Raw genomic sequence first — 20,224 nt, forward strand, 5'->3', positions numbered from 1 at the left:
GTGGTCACTCTGCAGGTGTCCTCTTGTCTCCTTTGTAGGTCCCTGAGCCGCTCTCTGATGTGGATCACACACCCCGACACATCACCAAGGGGGATGGGAGAGAAAGAGAGAGAGGAAGAGAGAGAGAGATTATTTCTTACATTATATCAGTCGGGCGTCTTTCATGTTTGAAACAAGTGCGTCACAAGCTAGTGTAAGTACCACAGACTGATGTCTCCCTGCTTACCAAGAGTGATATGCAGCCAGCTCCTGAGGGAGATTGAGTGAGACTAACTGTATAGCTTCATGAATTAGAATGATTTGTGTGCATGTACCCCAGTATAGAGAAGTAGAGAGAGAAAAGGGAAGGGGGATAAGAGATGGAAGAGAGGAGGAGATGGAGAGAAAGAGAGAGAGAGAGAGAGAGAGAGAGAGAGAGAAAGAGGAGTTGGAAAGAAAGAATGGGAGAAAGGGAGTGCAGGAAAATGATAGAAATCTTCTAGTAAAGCTTATAAAGGTTACATCAATAGATAATATTTTACTATGGCTGTAAAACAAACCATTATGTTGCAGTGTCACAGTAAAGTTTAAGACGAGGTAGTCGTGTAGCCTGCCAGCCATGAAAGACAACGTGACCCATCACTTATCACACGTCACATCTTTTATGCTTCGGAAGGCAGGTTGTTAAATTCGTAAAATTGACAATATAAATCCTGTTAATTTTTGTTGTTTGGTAATGCCCGAAAGCCAAACAAAAAATATAAATAGTCTTGTTCCCCTGGGTCTTACTGCCATTGTCTTGGATAGAAAAGATTTATGGGTAAAATGTGCCTCTGACAGGTATGCTATACAGTGATGCGTACAACTAATTACTCTGGAGAGAGTTGTGTTACAGGTAGCAGTTCTGGAAAGACCCATGGGATGACATTTTCTTTGGAGCTTTTGTTTTATACACAGCAATAGCCATGTGTATTTTGTAATGTATTAAACTCAGCTAACCATGACTCCTGTGTCTTTTGGAACCTACATGCTCTTTAGTGTCATCAGTCCATCAGTCCCCAGAACCAAACTAAGGGACAGCCATTGTCCTAATCTATGAGTGACAGCCCACAAATGCTCTTTCATCTAATAAACATAATGTGTAAAAAGAGATCCTCTTATTATTTTAGCTTATTATTTTGTTTCTGCCAAGCAGAGGCCATTTAGATAATTTGTGCACAACATAATGAATGCATGACATGCTATCTTCTGATGACACAGTATATTAGCACCACTAAAGTAGCCTGTCTGTGAAGATGCAATAATGATTTCAGCAAATGTGTCTGGTCTGACCTTACAGTCCAACATGCAGTGAGAGATACAGAAAAATATTTAAATGTTTGTGTTTGCATTTCCAGTATGTGGCACTGTTTGCAGTTGCATGGCATATATTCAGCCTACTATACACTAATGTGAAATGATCTGTTTCTTCTGTATTTGAATGACTTATTGATGAAGTCCTCTTGTCTGATCTTTGACTTGCGTTATACCTCCCGGGTGGGTTGTTTCCACGGACCCTCTGTGATTTCCTCAATAGCCTACTCTTCCTTACTATTACATTGACAGCTCTGTCCATACATACAAAACAACCTGGATCTCAGCTATTTGAAGTCCTCCCGCTCCGTCCCTCTTTCTTTCTTTCTTTCTTTCTTTCTTTCTTTCTTTCTTTCTTTCTTTCTTTCTTTCTTTCTTTCTTTCTTTCTCTCTCTCTCTCTCTCTCTCTCTCTCTCTCTCTCCCCCCTCTCTTTTCACACACAAATAGCCTGCACTCTCGCTCACTCAAAGACACACTCTTTTTCGCCCATTCTCTCTATCTTCCTACTTGGTCGAGCTCAAAAGAAGGGGACATGACAGAATGACAGGAGATGGATGTTTCAACAAGATGAAGGGTGAAATGTGAAATTAGCAACTCATATTCCTCGCCCCTGTGTTAAACGACAACCATCGGGAACCAGGCGTAATTGTTAAACGTAATGAATTATTAAGAGCGGCGTCTATTAACAAGGTAGGCTATGTAAATGTATTATTTTTCTTCTGCACGTTAGACCGGTTTTGTGGTGACTGAGAAATTACGGATAATACAAGGGGGAGTGGGGGATTACATAACACATTGCACCGTGCTCCCGTTTTATCTTTCCTAATTTTTCCAAGTGCACGAGAGTATCGAGTTATCTATGAATTTAAGTCGCAGCCTAATGCTTTTTTTTCTCGAAAAAAGCAACTGTCGGTGCACGCTTTGAATTTGAAATCATGACAACTCGATTGTTAATAACATGAACTAAAGGCACGTGAATAGGGAACAGTGGAAACTACAGAGGGTTTCCACATGCTCTGATATCCTTTAATTCTAATTTCTCAGACATTATTAACAGCAAGCTAATTGAATAAGTGTGTATGTTATCAGAAGAATCAGTCAAAAAAGTACTCTAATAGTCTACTCTTAGTCTAATTTTAGTCTAATCTGTGTAGCCTATTTAGCCCATAGGCCTATTTTCCACTGCATATTAAGCACTTTATCTTCCTTGAAGTCTCTGAGTTAATTGTATTGTCAACCTTTCTAATAATGTTAGTGTACCATAAAAAACATTTCATTGTTAGTAATTGCAGTTTCCATTAAACTGCGTCTTGTTCTTACAAACACAGCGCTTACATTTCTTGATGTTCTAGAATATACGATTTTTATATTGCGTGGCATGCATGAGTGCAGAGCGACCATAGGTAGAATCATTTCTCATAAAATGTGTGATCAAGACAATAGAGCATTTTGGGGCCAAAGAAAATGCTGAAGGGGCCGGCTCGGTGAAGCAATTGTCGGTAAAAAAAAAAGCGATACCTATTCTATTCTGGATAAAGAGCTCCCTCCATCTCCATGGCGACGTGGAGACGTGGATATCTCACATTCAAAACCATGCATCGTGCGCGCAGCTTTCTCGCTGAAAGGGGATCGGTTCGATGGCAGAACAAAGCGAAAGGTAGAGCGCTCGCACACCGCGCTGAAGAAAAAAAACGATAGGTTCTGTTTTGGGAACGAAAAGGGGAACAATTCTGACACACAAGTTATCTTCATAGGAAAGAAGCCGGGTGAGTGAAACGAGTATTGTGAGCAAAGCCTGTTGCTTAGTCTAGGCTATCATATATCGAGAAAAGTATGTTTTTTAGGCTATAGGCTAAGCTCCAGTCTGTTGCCTTTCTGCGACGGCGCAGTTTACCAAAACATTTCCACTAGCCCACAGTGATTTCCAAACTAACTTACTCAGGTGCATTCGTTACACCTGGAAAAAAAATCTAAAGCGATTAGCTAGCATACCCGTAACATCTATAGTGAGTGACAACATAGGCTACGTAAATGGGCTGATGTTTCAGAGATGGGCTAACATTGAGTTGAATGGCTTACCTAGGCCACCTAGGTAGCCTGCAGGTCGTCCTACTTGTAACGTGACTTAACCCAGAAAGCAGGCGCGGAGGGTTGAACCAGTGCCTGTGTGTTAGAGACCTCTCTAACGACCATAAAGCTCAGATTCATACTCCCATTCACCAGCTCTACAAGCGTTAGGGCCTATAATGTCGAACTACGTTCGTTGATCACCAAATAGGCTATGGAGTTTCGCTGAATAATTATATTTACTACCGTACGCTACTTCCAAAAAAGGTATGCTATAAATAAAAATGTACAAGTACCCCGAAAAAATGGCTATTCGGCACCTCCGATGTCGCTTATTGAGCTGTTGTAGACTTCCAACCAGTTTGTGGCAGTAATTAGTGGCAAATATGCTTTTTTTTTTTAGGTTGCCTGTACATTTTTATTTAGACCATTTTTGGAACTACATCCCTGGCGTAGTAGGGGTAAATGAATATAGTTTCTCAGAGAAACTCCATATTTGGTGATCCCCAAACCCATTTGGACATTATAATGCATACAGATACAACTACGCTGCTAGGGCCTATAACATGTAGGCTAAATTGTCACTTTACGATTTTACTTACAAGAATAAGCTGTTTTGGTCCATCAACTTTCAGAAACGTATATTTTAGTAGGTTACCATTAGAGTAGCCTATAGCATAAATCACTTAAGACCGTCGCACATGTTGCACCTGGCAACTTCATCATAGGGAGGCCTAATGAATTGGTGTTGATATGCATGTTCTACTTCTCACTTAGTATTGCAGTTGCCCGACACATTTAGCAAATGGACAAAAGCGAACACGTGAATTTACAGCACTTCTCCAATAGCTCACTGAAATCGTGGGAACAGTTTCAGGACCTTGGACAGCGAAAAAGCGCATGCTCTTACTCTCATCTTTACACTTCCTTCCTACGTCAGCAATACATGTTTTAAATCATAAAACGTCTTGACTATCCCCAGTTTAAAGTGCTATGCATAAGCATATGCTACAAGCAGGCCTGGTAATGTAGCCTGAATGCTGTATGTCTTGGATAGGCTGTATTTAGAATATCATGGGTCGACTTATCAGGCTGTCATATTGCTTTGTCAGGCATGTAGGAAACATGTAGCCTAGCCTAAATGAAGGTTACGGTTGCTTCTCCCAAGCATATATCCTATGCCTTCACATGTAGGCTAGCAGGACAGAAAGCATGCATTTTAAATGGATGATATGATTTTGTGGACTGGAGTACCATGTATGTTGACTTAACTGAAAACCAAGGATACTTTTTTAAGTTGATGCTCATTTACTGCATTTCTACACCAAGAAAATTTGCTATTTCGAGAACAGCAAAACAAATAAAAAATCACCCCAGCCATGAATTATCACTGCAATATTAGGTTTAAAGGTACTGTATGTGGAACTGCGTGTACAATGTCAACCACTACTCAAGCATAAATTGACTAATTTACTTGTGGAACAACGCAGTCAGTGCAACATGAAATAGATAACACATGCTATCTAGTCACAACAAGGCCGACTTCAAATGCCGACTTCAATGTGAATGTAACTAATGCATTAAACAGCTGACCATGAAAGCAAACTATGCCAGATAAATCATACACATACAGTGGTGTAGGAGCCGGGGGAACTGGAGGTTGCCCCCAGTGATTCATTTGTAAATTGGGAGCTTCCGGTACCTCAAAGCCCCCCAGATAACTCCCCCCCACCCCTTTCGCACTCACTCTGAAAAAAAGTGACAAACTCAATGTAGCAGCGCAGCAGACAGTGAACTGCCAAGTAGCCTTCTATCTATGGTGGTGAAATGGACAGCGCTCTCCAAGGTGCTGACTAATTAGAAGCATTTTAGACGTCACTGCAGAACATACGCATAGCCTATAGTATGCCCACATACTCGAGTATAGTGGTTGGGCTTACACAAGTCAGAATTTCTTATAGCCTAATTTTCAAGATATCAATTACAGAATCATTTTTAGATGTCACGGCAGAAGACCCACTGTATGCACAGACCCGAATTTCATATGATTTTTAATCTCTTTTGGCGAAGGAATCGCTAGCGGGACACCTACGATAACATCCGGTGAAATTTCAGGGTGCGAAATTCAAAATACAAACATTGTAATATTAAACATTCATGAAAATACAAGTGTCATACATCATTTAAAAGCTTAACTTCTTGTTAATCCAACCACACTGTCAGATTTCAAAAAGGCTTTACGGTGAAAGCCTACCATGCGATTATCTGAGGACAGCGCCCCACACCAAAATACTTTTTCAACCAGCACAGGCGTCACAAAATCACAAATAGCGATTAAATAAATCACTTACCTTTGAAGATCTTCCTCTGTTTGCAATCGCAAGGGTTCCAGCTACACAATGAATGGTCGTTTTGTTCGATAAAGTCCTTCTTTATATAAAAAAAGTCAGTTTAGTTGGTGTCAATGATCTCAGTAATCCACTCCTTCAACATGCATACAAACGAATCCAAAAAGTTACCAGTAAAGTTCCTCCAAACAAGTCAAACGATGTTTCTAATTAATCCCCAGATACTCTAATATCTAAATTAACGATAATATTAACGGAGAATAGTATGTTCAATAAGGAAGATAAGTAACGAAGAGCACGCACCTCATTCAGGCGCCAACAAGACAACTTTTCTAATGAGAGACACCTTGTAGTTCTTCCAACTTCTTGTTAATTTTTCAAAAAACAAGTCTGAAACCCTTTCTAAAGACTGTTGACATCTAGTGAAAGCCATAGGAACTGCAACCTGGGTCCTATCTATTTGTATTTCCCATAGGCAAGCACTGAAACGGCTTGTGACCGCCCCCCCAAAAAAATTCGGATGGATTTTCCTCAGGTTTTTGCCTGCCATATCAGTTCTGTTATACTCACAGACATGATTTTATTCTGAGTTTTTTTCTATCCAATGCTACCAAGTATATGCATATCCTAGCTTCTGGGCCTGAGTAACAGGCAGTTTACTTTGGGCATGTCAGTCATCCAAAATTCTGGACAAAAACCAGTATGCTAATGAAGTTTTAAGACTTCAATTAGGCAGTAGAACAAATATCACAATATCTGAATATAACTTCAAATAAAATAAATCAATGTAGACTACAAAAGAACACATATGAAAATATAAAAACATATTTTGAGGGTGAACTACAACCTGAGTGTCCTCTTTAGCCTTGTCTAAAATGCTTGCCACTAAATGCACCTTGGTTTGGGCATGTTCAAAAACTTTTTTTTCTGAAGGCTCTTTGTTTTTTTTACGTTGGTGGCAGAGGATGTTACTGTAAGTTCCCACTCTTTTGCTAGTTTAATCCCTTTAATCTTTTCTAGACCCAAGCGCCCTACCTATTCTAAGACCACCTTAAAATTTTGAATGACGAGCCAGGCACGGGTTATACATTTGCTTGTTCTTGAACTGAGACTCCGTCCAAATTGCAACTGCTCTGATCACTTCCTCTGTGGATATACTGTCACTGTCTTGCTCGCCAGGTGGGAGGGGCTCCACCACAAAATTTTACTTAGGGCCCCCAAAAGGCTAGAGCTGGCTCTGACTGAATTTGTGGGTATGGATGTGGGTAAGTAGACCCAAGAGCCACTGCGGCCCCTCATGGTGAATTCAGATTTTTTAGTGGCTTCCATCCCCATCAAAGTTGCCCATCCCTGGTGTAGTGGGTATATTGCATGTGTTAACTTCATGCAGGAGAGAGGCAGCCGTGATGATACCCACGGACAGACAGACAGGCAGAGAGGGAGAGAGAGAGGCCACAAACAAACAGGGAAGTTAGTGAGAAGTGTCTCTCCAAGCTCACAGAGTTCATAGACTGATGATCTGTCATAGTGTAAATTATTCTGAATGATCATATATGACCTCTGATGAAATGATAGCAGGTTAATAAGCATTTAAATCTTGCTATAAAATAAAAATGCGGGGGAATGCCCCCAGACTTCCCTAGCAAAATGTCCCCCCCTCAATGTTAGAGTTGCTCCTACGCCCCAGTACACATGCATTGAAATAAAAGGCATTGGCCTATAGCAAAGGACTTACTTAGGCATACAATCAACAAGGACACATGAAGACAAACAAACTTGACCAAAGAATGCAGAAAATCACAAAATAAAAATGGAAAATCTACACATGCCTTTTTAAAGGGAGCTAAAGCTCTTTACATGTCACCTTGTTAGCTCTGAGAACATTGATATTGGAACATAGTAGCCAATGAGGGGCAAATTTATCCCGGGCCAGCTTGTCACTGTTTTACATTATTGTTTTGCCTATGCAGCAGTTTCCGTATCTGGGTGCTCATTATATAAAACATCTACATTATAGCTAAATAACTTAGCAATATTTAATTACATTTTGCCAGCAAGATTGATCTGTTAGAATATCGCATTTTAAGTCAGGAAGATGGACAAGCAAGATTGATAGAGTGAGAGATGGAAATGCGTTATGCCAGAGACAGGTAGGCTACAGGAAGGGATTAGGGATGCATGCAGAAGATGATGATGAAGTAGACCTACAGAAAGAAGTTTAGAAAAGTTAGCCAAACTAAGTAATCATTAATGTTTTCCATGATCTCAATTATCATTCTATCTCTGCACAACAATGCATATAAAATCAAATCAAATGTGTATTTGTGACATGCTTTACAAACAACAATGAAAAAAAAGAGAAATAGTAGAAAAGATTATAAAATAATAACACTAGGAATATAAAAAAATAAAATAAGACAAGGAATAAATACACAATGAGTAATGATAACTTGGCTATATACACGGAGTACCAGTACCGAGTTGATGTCGACATTACGAGTCAAAAGTTTGGACACAACAACTCATTCATGGGTTTTTCTTCATTTTGACTATTTCTACATTGTAGAATAATAGTGAAGACATTACAACTATGACATAAGACATATGGCATCATGTCGTAACCACAAAAGTGTTAAACAAATCAAAATATATTTAACATTTGAGTTTCTTCAAAGTAGCCACGCTTTACCTTGATGATAGCTTTGCACACTCTTGGAATTCACTCAACCAGCTTCACCAGGAATGCTTTTCTAACAGTCTTAGCAGCACTTGTTGGCTGCTTTTCCTTCACTCTGTGGTCCAACTTATCACAAACCATCTCAATTGTGTTGAGGTCGGGTGAATGTGGAGGCCAGGTCATTTTTGGTTACTACATGATACCATATGTGTTATTTTATAGTTTTGATGTATTCACTATTATTCTACAATGTAGATAATAGTCCAAATAAAGAAACCCATGAGTAGATGTGTCCAAACGTTTGATTGTTACTGTACACACAGTGCATTTGGAAAGTATTCAGACCCCTTGACTTTTTCGACATTTTGTTATGTTACAGCCTAATTCTAAAATTGATTAAATAGTTTCCCCCCACATCAATCTACACACAATACCACATAATGACAAAGCAAAAACAGGTTTTCATAAATGTTTGCAAAAAAATAGTTAAATCTTGGTTTCATCAGACCAGCTGATCTTGTTTCTCATGGTCTGAGAGTCCTTTAGGTGCCTTTTGGCAAACTCCAAGCCGGCTGTCTTGTGCCTTTTCCTGAGGAGTGGCTTCCGTCTGGCCACTCTACCATAAAGGCCTGATTAGTGAAATACTGCAGAGATGGTTGTTCTTCTGGAAGGATTTCCCATTTCCACAGAGGAACTCTGGAGCTCTGTCAGAGTAACCATCGGTTCTTGGTCACCTCCCTGACTAAGGCCCTTCTCCACTGATTGCTCAGTTTGGCCATGCGGCCAGCTCTAGGAAGAATCTTGGTGGTTCCTAACTTCTTCCATTTAAGAATGATGGAGGCCACTGTGTTCTTGGGGACCTTCAATGCTGCAGACATTTTTTGGTACCCTTCCCCAGATCTGTGTCTCAACACAATCCTGTCTCTGAGCTCTATGGACAATTCCTTCAACCTCATGGCTTGGTTTTTGCTCTGACATGCACTGTCAACTGTGAGACCTTATATAGACAGGTTTGTTCCTTTCCAAATCATGTCCAATCATTTCAATTTACCACAGGTGGACTCAAATTAAGTTGTAGAAACATCTTAAGGATGATCAATGGAAACAGGATGCACCTGAGCTAAATTTCAAGTCTCATAAGTAAAGGTTCTGAATAGTTATGTAAATAAGCTATTTCTGTTTTTTATTTTTAATACATTTGCTAACATTTCTGTTTTTGCTTTGTCATTATGGGGTGTGTAAATTGATGAGAAAAAAATAATTTGATCCATTTTAAAATAAGGCTGTGATGTAACAACATTTTGAAAAGGTCAGAGGGTCCGAATACTTTCCCGAATGCAATGTATAGGTAGGGATAAAGTGACTAGGCAACATGATAGATAATAAACAGTAACTGCGTATGTGATGAGTCAAAAGAGGATAATGAAAAAAGGGTCAATGCATATATTCCAGGTATATATTGGTTAACTATTTAACCAACTATTTAGCAGTCTTGTAGCTTAGGGGTAGAAGCTGTTCCGGGTCCTGTTGGTTCCAGACTTGGTGCATCGGTACCACTTGCTGTGCGGTAGCAGAGAGAACAGTCTATGACTTGGAATTCATTTTTAGGGCCTTCCTTTGACTCCTGGCATAGAGGTCCTGGATGGCAGGGAGCTCGGCCCCATTGATGTACTGGGCCGTATGAACTACCCTCTATAGCATCTTGCGGCCGGATGCTAAACAGTTGCTATACCAAGCGATGATGCAGCCAGTCAAGATGCTCTCAATAGTGCAGCTGTATAACTTTGAGGATCTGAGGGCCCATGCCGAATCATTTCAGGCTTCTGAGGAGGAAGAGTCATTGTCGTGCCCTCTTCACGACTGTGTTGATGTGTTTGGACCAAGATAGTGATGTGGACACAGAGGAACTTGAAGCTCTCGACCTGTTCCACAACAGCCCAGTCAAAATGGATGGGGGCGTGCTTGGCCCTCCGGTTCCTGTAGTCCACAATCAGCTCCTTTGCCTTGTTGACAATGAGGGAGAGGTTGCTTTCCTGGCACCACACTGCCAGGTCTCTCGTATCGGGATTTCCTATAAGGGTCCAGTGTCCCACTCATTGAAAGTGGCAGCTCTAGCTTTTAGCTCAGTGCGGATGTTGCCTGTGATCCATGGCTTCTGGTTGGGATTTATATGTACCTGTAGGTCACTGTGCGGACAACGTCGTAAATGCACTTATTAATGAAGCCAGTGACTGGTGTGGTAAACTCCTCAATGCCTTCGTATGAATCCCGTAATATTCCAGTCTGTGCTAGCGAAACAGTCCTGTAGCTTAGCATCCGCTCCATCGCTCCACCACTTCCATATTGAGAGCGTCACTGGTACCTCCTGTTTGAGTTTTTGGTTGTAAGCAGGAATCAGGAGGATAGGGTTATGGTCAGATTTGCCAAATGGAGTGTGAGGTAGAGCTTTGTATGGGTTTCTGTGTGTGGGGTAAAGGTGATCTATTGTTTTTAGTTGCACAGGTGACATGCCAATAGAAATGAGGTAAAACGGATTTCAGTTTTCTTGCATTAAAGTCACCGACCACTAGGAACTCCGCCTCTGGGTGAACATTTTCTTGTTTGCTTTTGGTCCTCGAGTGTGGTCTTAGTGCCAGTATCAGTTTGTGGTGGTAAATAGACAGCTACGAAAAATATATATGAAAACTATCTTGGTATATACTGTAGTCTACAGCTTATCATGAGTTATTCTAACTCAAGCAAGCAAAACTTTGAGACTTCCTCAATATTAGAGATTGGGCACCAGCTGTTGTTAACAAAGAGACACACACTTCCTCCTCTGAGCTTCTGTCCTGCTGATGTATAGAAAAAACAGCTAGATTTATATTTACCATGTCTTTGTTAAGCCTTAGAAACATAGGGTATTACAGTTCTTCAGCTCACATTGATAGGATAGTTTTGAACGGAGCTCATACAGTTTATTCTCCATTGATTGCACGTTCGCAAATAGAATGGAGGGTTGAGACAATTTTCCCAGTCTCCGACGTAGTCTCGTCAGGTATCCCGCATGCCGGCCTCTATAGCGTCCATCTTCGAGTGTCGGGATTTTTGCCTGGTCTGCGATAATTATTTTCTTTCTCCAAATGGAGGTGAGTGATAGCTGTACTGATGTCCAGAATCTCTTTTCTGTCATAGAAAACGATGGAGGGGAAATTATGAGCAAAAAAATGTTAAGATGAGTGCAAAAAATACACAAAATAGCACAATTGGTCAGGAGCCTGTAAAATGGCTGCCATTCTCTCCGGTGCCATTATGTCCTATTTGTCGCATTTGTTATAGCCTACTATTATTATTGTCTTTGGGGAAATAGTCTACATAGTTATTTGTTTAGTTGTGCATACTTTCATATCAATACATAAAACCAAATTGCATTAGCCTACTGGGCAAATCAATTAAAATATCAACCTAATATTCCCTAGTGAAAGCGCAGGATTTTTTTCCCCCTCAGAAAAAAACATACAAATAAAATTAATTCTATGGACAAAACTGCTAATATTAAAAATGCTGATGTCACAAAAGGTGATCGATGATGACGTGCGTGTAGAGTTTGTGAGGCGCCCATAAATCTCAGGGTGCTCCCAAAGCAAACGCAGCTTTGAACATGCAACAGTCGCATGAGGCGACAGAGACCTTTGCAGATGATCACGCTACACTCTGACACCGTATTCTTCTCTCATTAATATTTATGCTTTCCAAAGGTTGTTGTGAGGCCTGACTGTCTAAGCCTCTTGCGTAAATGTGAACATTCCAGGATAAGCAGCTCACCCAAACTGTGATATAGATATAGCCTAAAGCCTACAAATAGCCATAGCATAGCCTTTGGCTCCTCAAATTTGAAATCTCAAAAACTCACACAAACAACCATCACATCTTTCCAGGTTTCCATGGCATGCTCAGCGCGTTGTTCTCCTCCCTAGGTTAGTGCGTCTTCATGTTCTGTGAGTGTGGTGCTGGTAGTCCAAGGTGCTGGTGCCAGTGAGCAGTTCATAGCCAGGCATGAGGAGGACTGGAGCCGGGTGCGAGGCTTGGCCCTGACAGTCTTTGCTCAGGCCCAATGTGCCTGCCATTGAGTGCCCTCAACTTGACAGCATTTAATTACTGGTCTCCAGCAGGCACTCATAGAGAGCCCACTTAATATTTAGTGACGCCACCGCTCACAGCCAGGCGGTCTTACCCACTGAGTGCTTGAGAGAGGGAGGAGAAAAGTTGTAGATCGGGCAACCATGTTCCAGAAATAGCCAAAATAGAATGTAAGATTAAAGATACAGTCCGGGATATTAAGCACAATAAATTCATAAAATAGTGTATGATTTGTATTTTTTTACAGGACTTTACATATCGTAAGAATTGGATGACGTACACTAAAAAAGGGGTTTTGGCTCGTGAGCGAGCACCACTTTCACAACTAATGACTGAAATTATACAAAAGTTCTGGAGCATCACGTTAAAGGCCCTTGTTAGTTAGTGATGTAGGTCTTGGATTTCTACAAAAGTGTCTATTTGTACCTTGTTTGGCTGAGTGTCACAATGTAGGCTGTCACATTTCATGATGTTAGCCTAAAGGCTTGAGGGCTACTAAGGATACACTGGATGTAATGTTTGTAAAGACCTATGCCACAGCATGTGATCCATTGTAGATGATCACGTTTTTGTACTTTGGTTGTTTTCTCTCCATAGGCAAGCATAAGGGACTGGAGGAGAGGGAGCGAATAGAAGGAGTCTCTCTGGGATTGCTATTTGTTGAGCATCTGTTGCCTGTATTACAAGACTGACTGGCTTTTCACTTGACATTTCCAATTCCTTTCTGCTGAGTCAAGCGCCTTTTCATAGCGAAGGCTAGCAGAGCTCTTTGAATTACCTTGTTTCCAGCTGTGATTATCTTTCCCTTGATGGATGAGAGAAGGGAAGACCGGGCACATCAGAACGATTGCCCCTGATATATAGGGGCAGAGACAGCTCTTTCTCATGCATTAATCTGTACATCTCGCTTTCTGTTTTTCCTCTCTCTCTCGCGCACGCTGTCTCTCTCTAAACATGTTGTTTAAACTCATTGTCCACCATTAGGTTGAAGGGCCAAAGCTTACACGTCGCCTGACATTTGGCTTAATGGACTAAAGTCATCACTTGTTCATCGGCTTTGATGTGATTTTCTCACACTGCTTTATAGACTGGGGATCAAAGAAAAACTTCTCTCCACCACTGGGCCATTAAATTGTGTTTTGTCTTTATGTCAAGTAGCAATAATTGAATTCAAGAGTGGCTGGCCTCTCAAGCAGTGACCGAGTTCGTATGGGTGTTTTGATAAGGGTCTTAGGGGAAATGTCAAACAAGATTCAGCTTGTTCTTGAGGGCCCTCGAGAGTTGTACCGCTCCAGTCAAAATGTCATTAGTTTGATATGACCAGATGATTGATTCAAGCTTTTTGAGGCTGGAAGTGAGATATGTTTTTGCTGAAAGAGCACAATGCACTGCTTTGATACATTTAAGCTTATAATAAATAAATATAAATATGCAAAGTATCTACATAGTACATTGTACTATATGCAGTCCACCTTTTGTGTCTTCTTTCCTGTGTGTATGTGTGTGTGTTTTACCTGTGTGTGTGTGTGTGCGTGCGTGTGTGCTTGTACGCGTGTGTGTGTGCGTGAGCATGTACTAATATAGGCCTACTGTTCATGTACTAATATAGGCCTACTGTTCATGTACTAATATAGGCCTACTGTTCATGTACTAATATAGGCCTACTGTTCATGTACTAATATAGGCCTACTATTCATGTACTAATATAGGCCTACTGTGCAGCATGTACATAATAATGTATCTGAGTTAGATAGATATCTCCTGTCACTTCTGGGCTGTGAGAAAATCTATTGTGACTTCGACGCTGCGTCACAAGTACCATAATCAGAACCTGGATTTACCGGGCCAGAGGAAGAGGCTGCCTCACTACAGCGATATGATTGGTTCTAGGGCTCCTCACATGGTGGCCACAGCTGATTAATGGCTTTGTGGCACTCACTCTACTGATTTAGTGAGGGACCGTGGCAATGAACTTAATGTAAAAAGATAGCGAGTGGAAAGGAAGGGCTCGGGTCAGAGACGGCGGCTCTTAATTGGACAGCTATAACAGCCATTATGAATTAAGGGCATAATTCATTGTGTCATTTTTTTTTGCTTCCTTGGGTTTGAATCATGCAAGCTATGGCCTCAGAGCCAGCAGGTTATCAAAAAAGATGTGCAGTTTCTAAAAGGACACCTCTCACACTATCAGCCAGATTCTAACAGTGTGTCAACCCCAGCAAACAAGGACATTTCATTATGAAAACCCACGGTTTAAGAGTTGTTGCGAAGGAAAGTGGGATCATGCCTAGGTGATTCAGATAAATAGACATTGTGTCTCATCTGGGAGGAAGTGAGAAGTACATGCACTGTCTACCAGATGGCCCCTTATATTAGACTGCAGCCTCAGCCTGCCACCTCTCTGGCTGTCTCTGATACGTTATGGCGGGCAGGCTCATTTCCTCTCCTATGTGGTATCATACTGCCCCCTCAGATCAAATCCTGAACCTTGTCAGCCACATAACAAGATTGGCCAAGTTTGATGAATTAATGACATAGTCATTGTATTGAAGGTTTATGATCTGCCCCTCAAGTCTCTCTTCTTAAACATTCCTGCCCATAATGTCCTCTCGAACACTATCCATTGGTTGGACCTGAGTCACTCTCTTTTCATATGGATATCAGTCTCTCTTTATCTCTCTTCATGCACAACAGCTACAAATAGTGCGACACTCACATTCTGATGAAGGTGACCTACGTACTGTATAGCCAAAACACTAATAAGTGTCACGCCCTGATCTGTTTCACCTGTTCCTGTGATTGTCTCCACCCCCTCCAGGTGTGGCTTATTTTCCCCAGTGTATTTATCCCTGTGTTTCCTGTCTCTCTGTGCCAGTTCGTCTTGTATGTTTAGTCAAATCGACAAGCGTGTTTCCGCTGTACTCCTTTTGCTATTCTCTTCTTCTAGTCCTTCCGGTTTTGACCCTTGCCTGTTTCTGGACTCTGTGCCCACCTGCCTGACCATTCTGCCTGTCTTGACCACAAGCCTGTCTGTCAATCTGTACCTCCTGGACTCTGATCTGGTTTGGACCTTTTTGCCACGACCATTCTCTTGCCTACTACCCCTTTGGATTATTAAACATTGTAAGACTCCAACCATCTTCCTCCTGTGTCTGCATCTGGGTCTCGACTTGTGCCTTGATAAATAAGTGATTTCATAATAATTTCCCAAATCTGGAGAGTGGTTGGAAGTTTTGGAAATCTGATGAGTGGTGTTAATGGATATGTTATATACTGAACACAAATATAAATGCAACATACAACATTTAAAAGATTTTACTGAGTTATAGTTCATCTAAGGAAATCAGTCAATTCAAATTCATTCATTAGGCCCTAATCTGTGAATTTCACATGACTGGGAATACAGATACAGTTGAATTTGGAAGTTTACATACACTTAAGTTGGAGTCATTAAATCTTGTTTTTCAACCACTCCACAAATTTCTTGTTAACAAACTATAGTTTTGGCAAGTCGGTTAGGACATCTACTTTGTGCATGACACAAGTAATTTTTCCAACAATTGTTTACAGACAGATTATTTCACTTGTAATTCACTGTATCACAATTCCAGTGGGTCAGAAGTTTACATACACTAAGTTGACTGTGCCTTTAAACAGCTTGGAAAATTCCAGAAAATTATGTCATCGCTTTAGAAGCTTCTGATAGGCTAATTGACAACATTTTAATCAATTGGAGGTGTACCTGTTAATGTATTTCAAGGCCTACCTTCAAACTCAGTGCCTCTTTGCTTGATGGGAAAATCCAAAGAAATCAGCCAGGACCTAAGAAAACAAATTGTAGACCTCCACAAGTCTGGTTCATCCTTGGGAGCAATTTCCAAACGTCTGAAGGGACCACATTCATCTGTACAAACAATAGTACGCAAGTATAAACACCATGGGACCACGCAGCCGTCATATCGCTCAGGAAGGAGACGTGTTCCAACTCCAAGTGCAAATCAATCCCAGAACAACAGCAAAGGACCTTGTGAAGATGCTGTTGGAAACAGGTACAAAAGTATTTATATCCACAGTAAAATGAGTCATATATCGACATAACCTGAAAGCCCGCTCAGCAAGGAAGAAGCCACTGCTCCAAAACCGCCATAAAAACAGCCAGACTACGTTTTGCAACTGCTCATGGGGACAAAGATCGTACTTTTTGGAGAAATGTCCTCTGGTCTGATGAAACAAAAATAGAACTGTTTGGCCATAATGACCATTGTTATGTTTGGAGGAAAAAGGGGGTGGCTTGCAAGCCGAAGAACACCATCCCAACAGTGAAGCACGGGGGTGACAGCATCATGTTGTGGGGGTGCTTTGCTGCAGGAGGGACTGGTGCACTTCACAAAATAGATGGCATCATGAGGTAGGAATATTATGTGGATATATTGAAGCAACATCTCAAGGCATCAGTCAGGAAGTTAAAGCTTGGTCGCAAATGGGTCTTCCAAATGGACAATGACCTCAAGCATACTTCCAAAGTTGTGGTAAAATTGCTTAAGGAAAACAATGTCAAGGTATTCAAGTGACCAGCACAAAGCCCTGACCTCAATCCTATAGAAAATTTGTGGGCAGAACTGAAAAAGCATGTGCGAGCAAGGAGGCCTACAAACCTGACTCAGTTACACCAGCTCTGTCAGGAGGAATGGGCCAAAATTCACCCAGCGTATTGTGGGAAGCTTGTGTAAGGCTACCCAAAACATTTGACCCAAGTTAAACAATTTAAAAACAATGCTACCAAATACTAATTGAGTGCATGTAAACTTCTGACCCACTGGGAATGTGATGAAAGAAATAAAAGCTGAAATAAATTATTCTCTCTTCTTTTATTCTGACATTTCACATTCTTAAAATAAAGTGGTGATCCTAACTGACCTAAGACAGGGAATTTATACTAGGATTAAATGTCAGTAATTGTGAAAACTGAGTTTAAATGTATTTGGCTACGGTGTTTGTAAACTTCTGACTTCAACTGTATGCATCTGTTGGTCACAGATACCTTTAAAAAAGTTTGTGGGATGGATCAGAAAACCAGTCAGTGGCGTGACAACCATTTGCCTCATGCAGCATCCCACATCTGCTTTGCATAGAGTTGATCATGCTGTTGATTGTGGCCTGTTCAATGTTGTCCCACTCCTCTTAATTGGATGTGAATATTGGCGGGAACTGGAATAAGCTGTCGTACACTTCGATCCAGAATGCTAATGGGTGACATGTCTGGTGAGTATGCAGGCCATGGAAGAACTGGGGTATTTTCAGCTTCCAGAAATTGTGTACAGACATGAGGCCGTGCATTAACATGCTGAAACATGGGGTGATGGTGGCAGATGAATGGCACGACAATGAGCCTCAGGATCTCGTCACGATATCTCTGTGGATTCAAATTGCCATCGATAAAATATAATTTGTTCGTTGTCCATAGCTTATGCCTGCCCATACCATAACCCACTGCCACATGGGGAACTCTGTTCACAGTGTTTACATCAGCAAACCGCTTGCCCACACAACACCATGCACATGGTCTGCAGTGGTGAGGCCGATTGGACATACTTCCAAATTCTCTAAAACGATGTTGGAGGAGGCTTATGGTAGAGAAATTACCATAAAATTATCTGACAACAGCTCTGGTAGACATTCCAGCAGTTAGTATGCCAATTGCACGCTCCCTCAAAATTTGAGACATCTACGGCAGATGAAGAAGCTGGATGTGGATGTCCTGGGTTAGTGCGGTTACACGTGATCTGCAGTTGTGAGTCCGGTTGGACGTACTGCCAAATTCTTTCAAATTACGTTTGAGGCCGCTTATGGTAGAGAAATTAACATTCAATTCTCTGGCAACAGTTCTGGTAGACATTCCTGCGGTCTGCATGCCAATTGCACACTCAAAGACATCTGTGGCATTGTGTTGTGTGACAAAACTGCACATTTTAGAGTGGGCTTTTATTGTCCCCAGCAATCTTGGCAAAGGAGAAACGCTCACTAACAGGGATGTAAACGTATTTGTACACAAAATCCTACAGAAATAAGCTTTTGGTGCATATGGAACATCTTTTATTTCAGCCCATGAAACATGGGACCAACACTTTACATGTTGCGTTTATATTTTTGTTCAGTGTAGTGTGTTATCAAATTGAATTGGTAAATTCATTCCTCCGTTTAAAATGCCTCCACTGTGCCATCAAATTGCTAGCTTTTCGAGGGTGTAGCAGGCTAAGGCATTGTCAAGAGGGCAGTTACTGTTTGCAAGATCAAGGACCGGTAAGGATTTGTGAGCGAGGAAGATGTACTGTAAAGCAGGGTTCCCCAACTGGCAGCCCGCGAAAGGTTTTATTTGGTCCCCAAAGTTTTCTGAGCAAAATATTATATATATACTATGATTTATTTTGTTTATGTTTTCATTGTTGGACATAAAAGACTATAAAAACACCAGGAAATCAGCTCCAAGTGATTTTAATTTTGGAAATCTGTTCACAAGTATTGCCACGCATAATAGAGAGATGTGATTGTATACAAACACAAGCAAGGTTTGAAACTATTATATATTTTGTCAAATATATCTGTTTGGGCTTCTTGCATCAATTTGCAGTTATTTGTATTTACCTTCCGGCCCCCCGACCATCCGCTCAAGAAAAAATTGGCCCGCAGCTGAATCTGAATCTAGTTGATGCCTGCTATAACGCAAGCACAGCAACGTCTGTCACACATCCAACAGTTCATATTACACTATTCCTTTAAAATAGTATTTATTGCTAGTCCTAACAGCACTATTGTGAACACAGCTCACTGACATTAGAATCTATCTGATAATCCCCTGGGATTTTCTATTTTGTGTACATTGCATTCAGAAAGTATTCAGACCTCTTCACTTTTTCCACATTTAGTTACGTTACAGCCTTAATCTAAATTAGAGTTGTTTTAAATCCTCATCAATCTACGCACATAACGACAAAGCAAAAATTGGATTTTAGAAATTTTTGCAAATGTATCAAAAGAAAAAAATGAAAATATCACATTGACATAAGTCAGATTCAGACTCTTTATTCAGTACTTTGTTAAAGCACCAATTACAGACTGGAGTCTTCTTGGATATGACGCTACAACTTTGGCACACCTGTACTTGGGGATTTTCTCTCATTCTTCTCTGCAGATCCTCTCAAGCTCTGTCAGGTTGGATGGGGAGTGTTGCTGCACTGTTTTTTCAGGTCTCTCCAGAGATGTTAGATCGGGATCAAGTCCGGGCTCTGGCTGGGCTACTCAAGCCACTCCTTCCGTGTTTTAGGTGTGTGCTTAGGGTTGTTGTCCAGTTGGAAGGTGAACCTTCACCCCAGTCTGAGGTCCTGAGCATTTTGGAGCAGGTTTTCATCAAGGATCTCTCAGTACTTTGCTCCGTTCATCTTTCCCTCAATCCTGACTAGTCTCCCAGTCCCTACCCCTGAAAAACATCCTCACAGCATGATGCTGCCACCACCATGCTTCACTGTAGGGATGGTGCTAGGTTTCCTCCAGATGTAACGCTTGGCATTTAGGCCAAAGAGTTCGACTTTGTTTCATCAGCCCAGAGAATCTTGTTTCTCATGGTCTGAGAGTCCTTTAGGTGCCTTTTGACAAACTCCAAGTAGGCTGTCATGTGTGCCTTTT

The 20,224-nt window shown here is 41.1% G+C and overlaps 1 protein-coding gene across 2 annotated transcripts in view; it reads left to right on the plus strand.

Moving 5' to 3' along the window:
- Positions 1–1,781: 1,781 nt before the first annotated feature.
- Positions 1,782–20,224, plus strand: part of kcnj6 (potassium inwardly rectifying channel subfamily J member 6) — a 94,932-nt gene continuing 76,489 nt past the window's right edge. Inside the window, exon 1 of one of the 2 annotated variants that reach the window (XM_024393865.2) lies at positions 1,782–2,023. The gene's annotated coding sequence lies outside the window, so the exon portion shown is untranslated. Of the gene's footprint in view, positions 2,024–2,928; positions 3,100–20,224 lie in introns of those variants that run through there. The other variant, XM_024393864.2, reaches the window with a different exon arrangement.

The sequence above is a fragment of the Oncorhynchus tshawytscha genome, linkage group LG30 (genome assembly GCF_018296145.1).
Source record: "Oncorhynchus tshawytscha isolate Ot180627B linkage group LG30, Otsh_v2.0, whole genome shotgun sequence".
NCBI classification, from domain to species: Eukaryota; Metazoa; Chordata; class Actinopteri; order Salmoniformes; family Salmonidae; genus Oncorhynchus; species Oncorhynchus tshawytscha.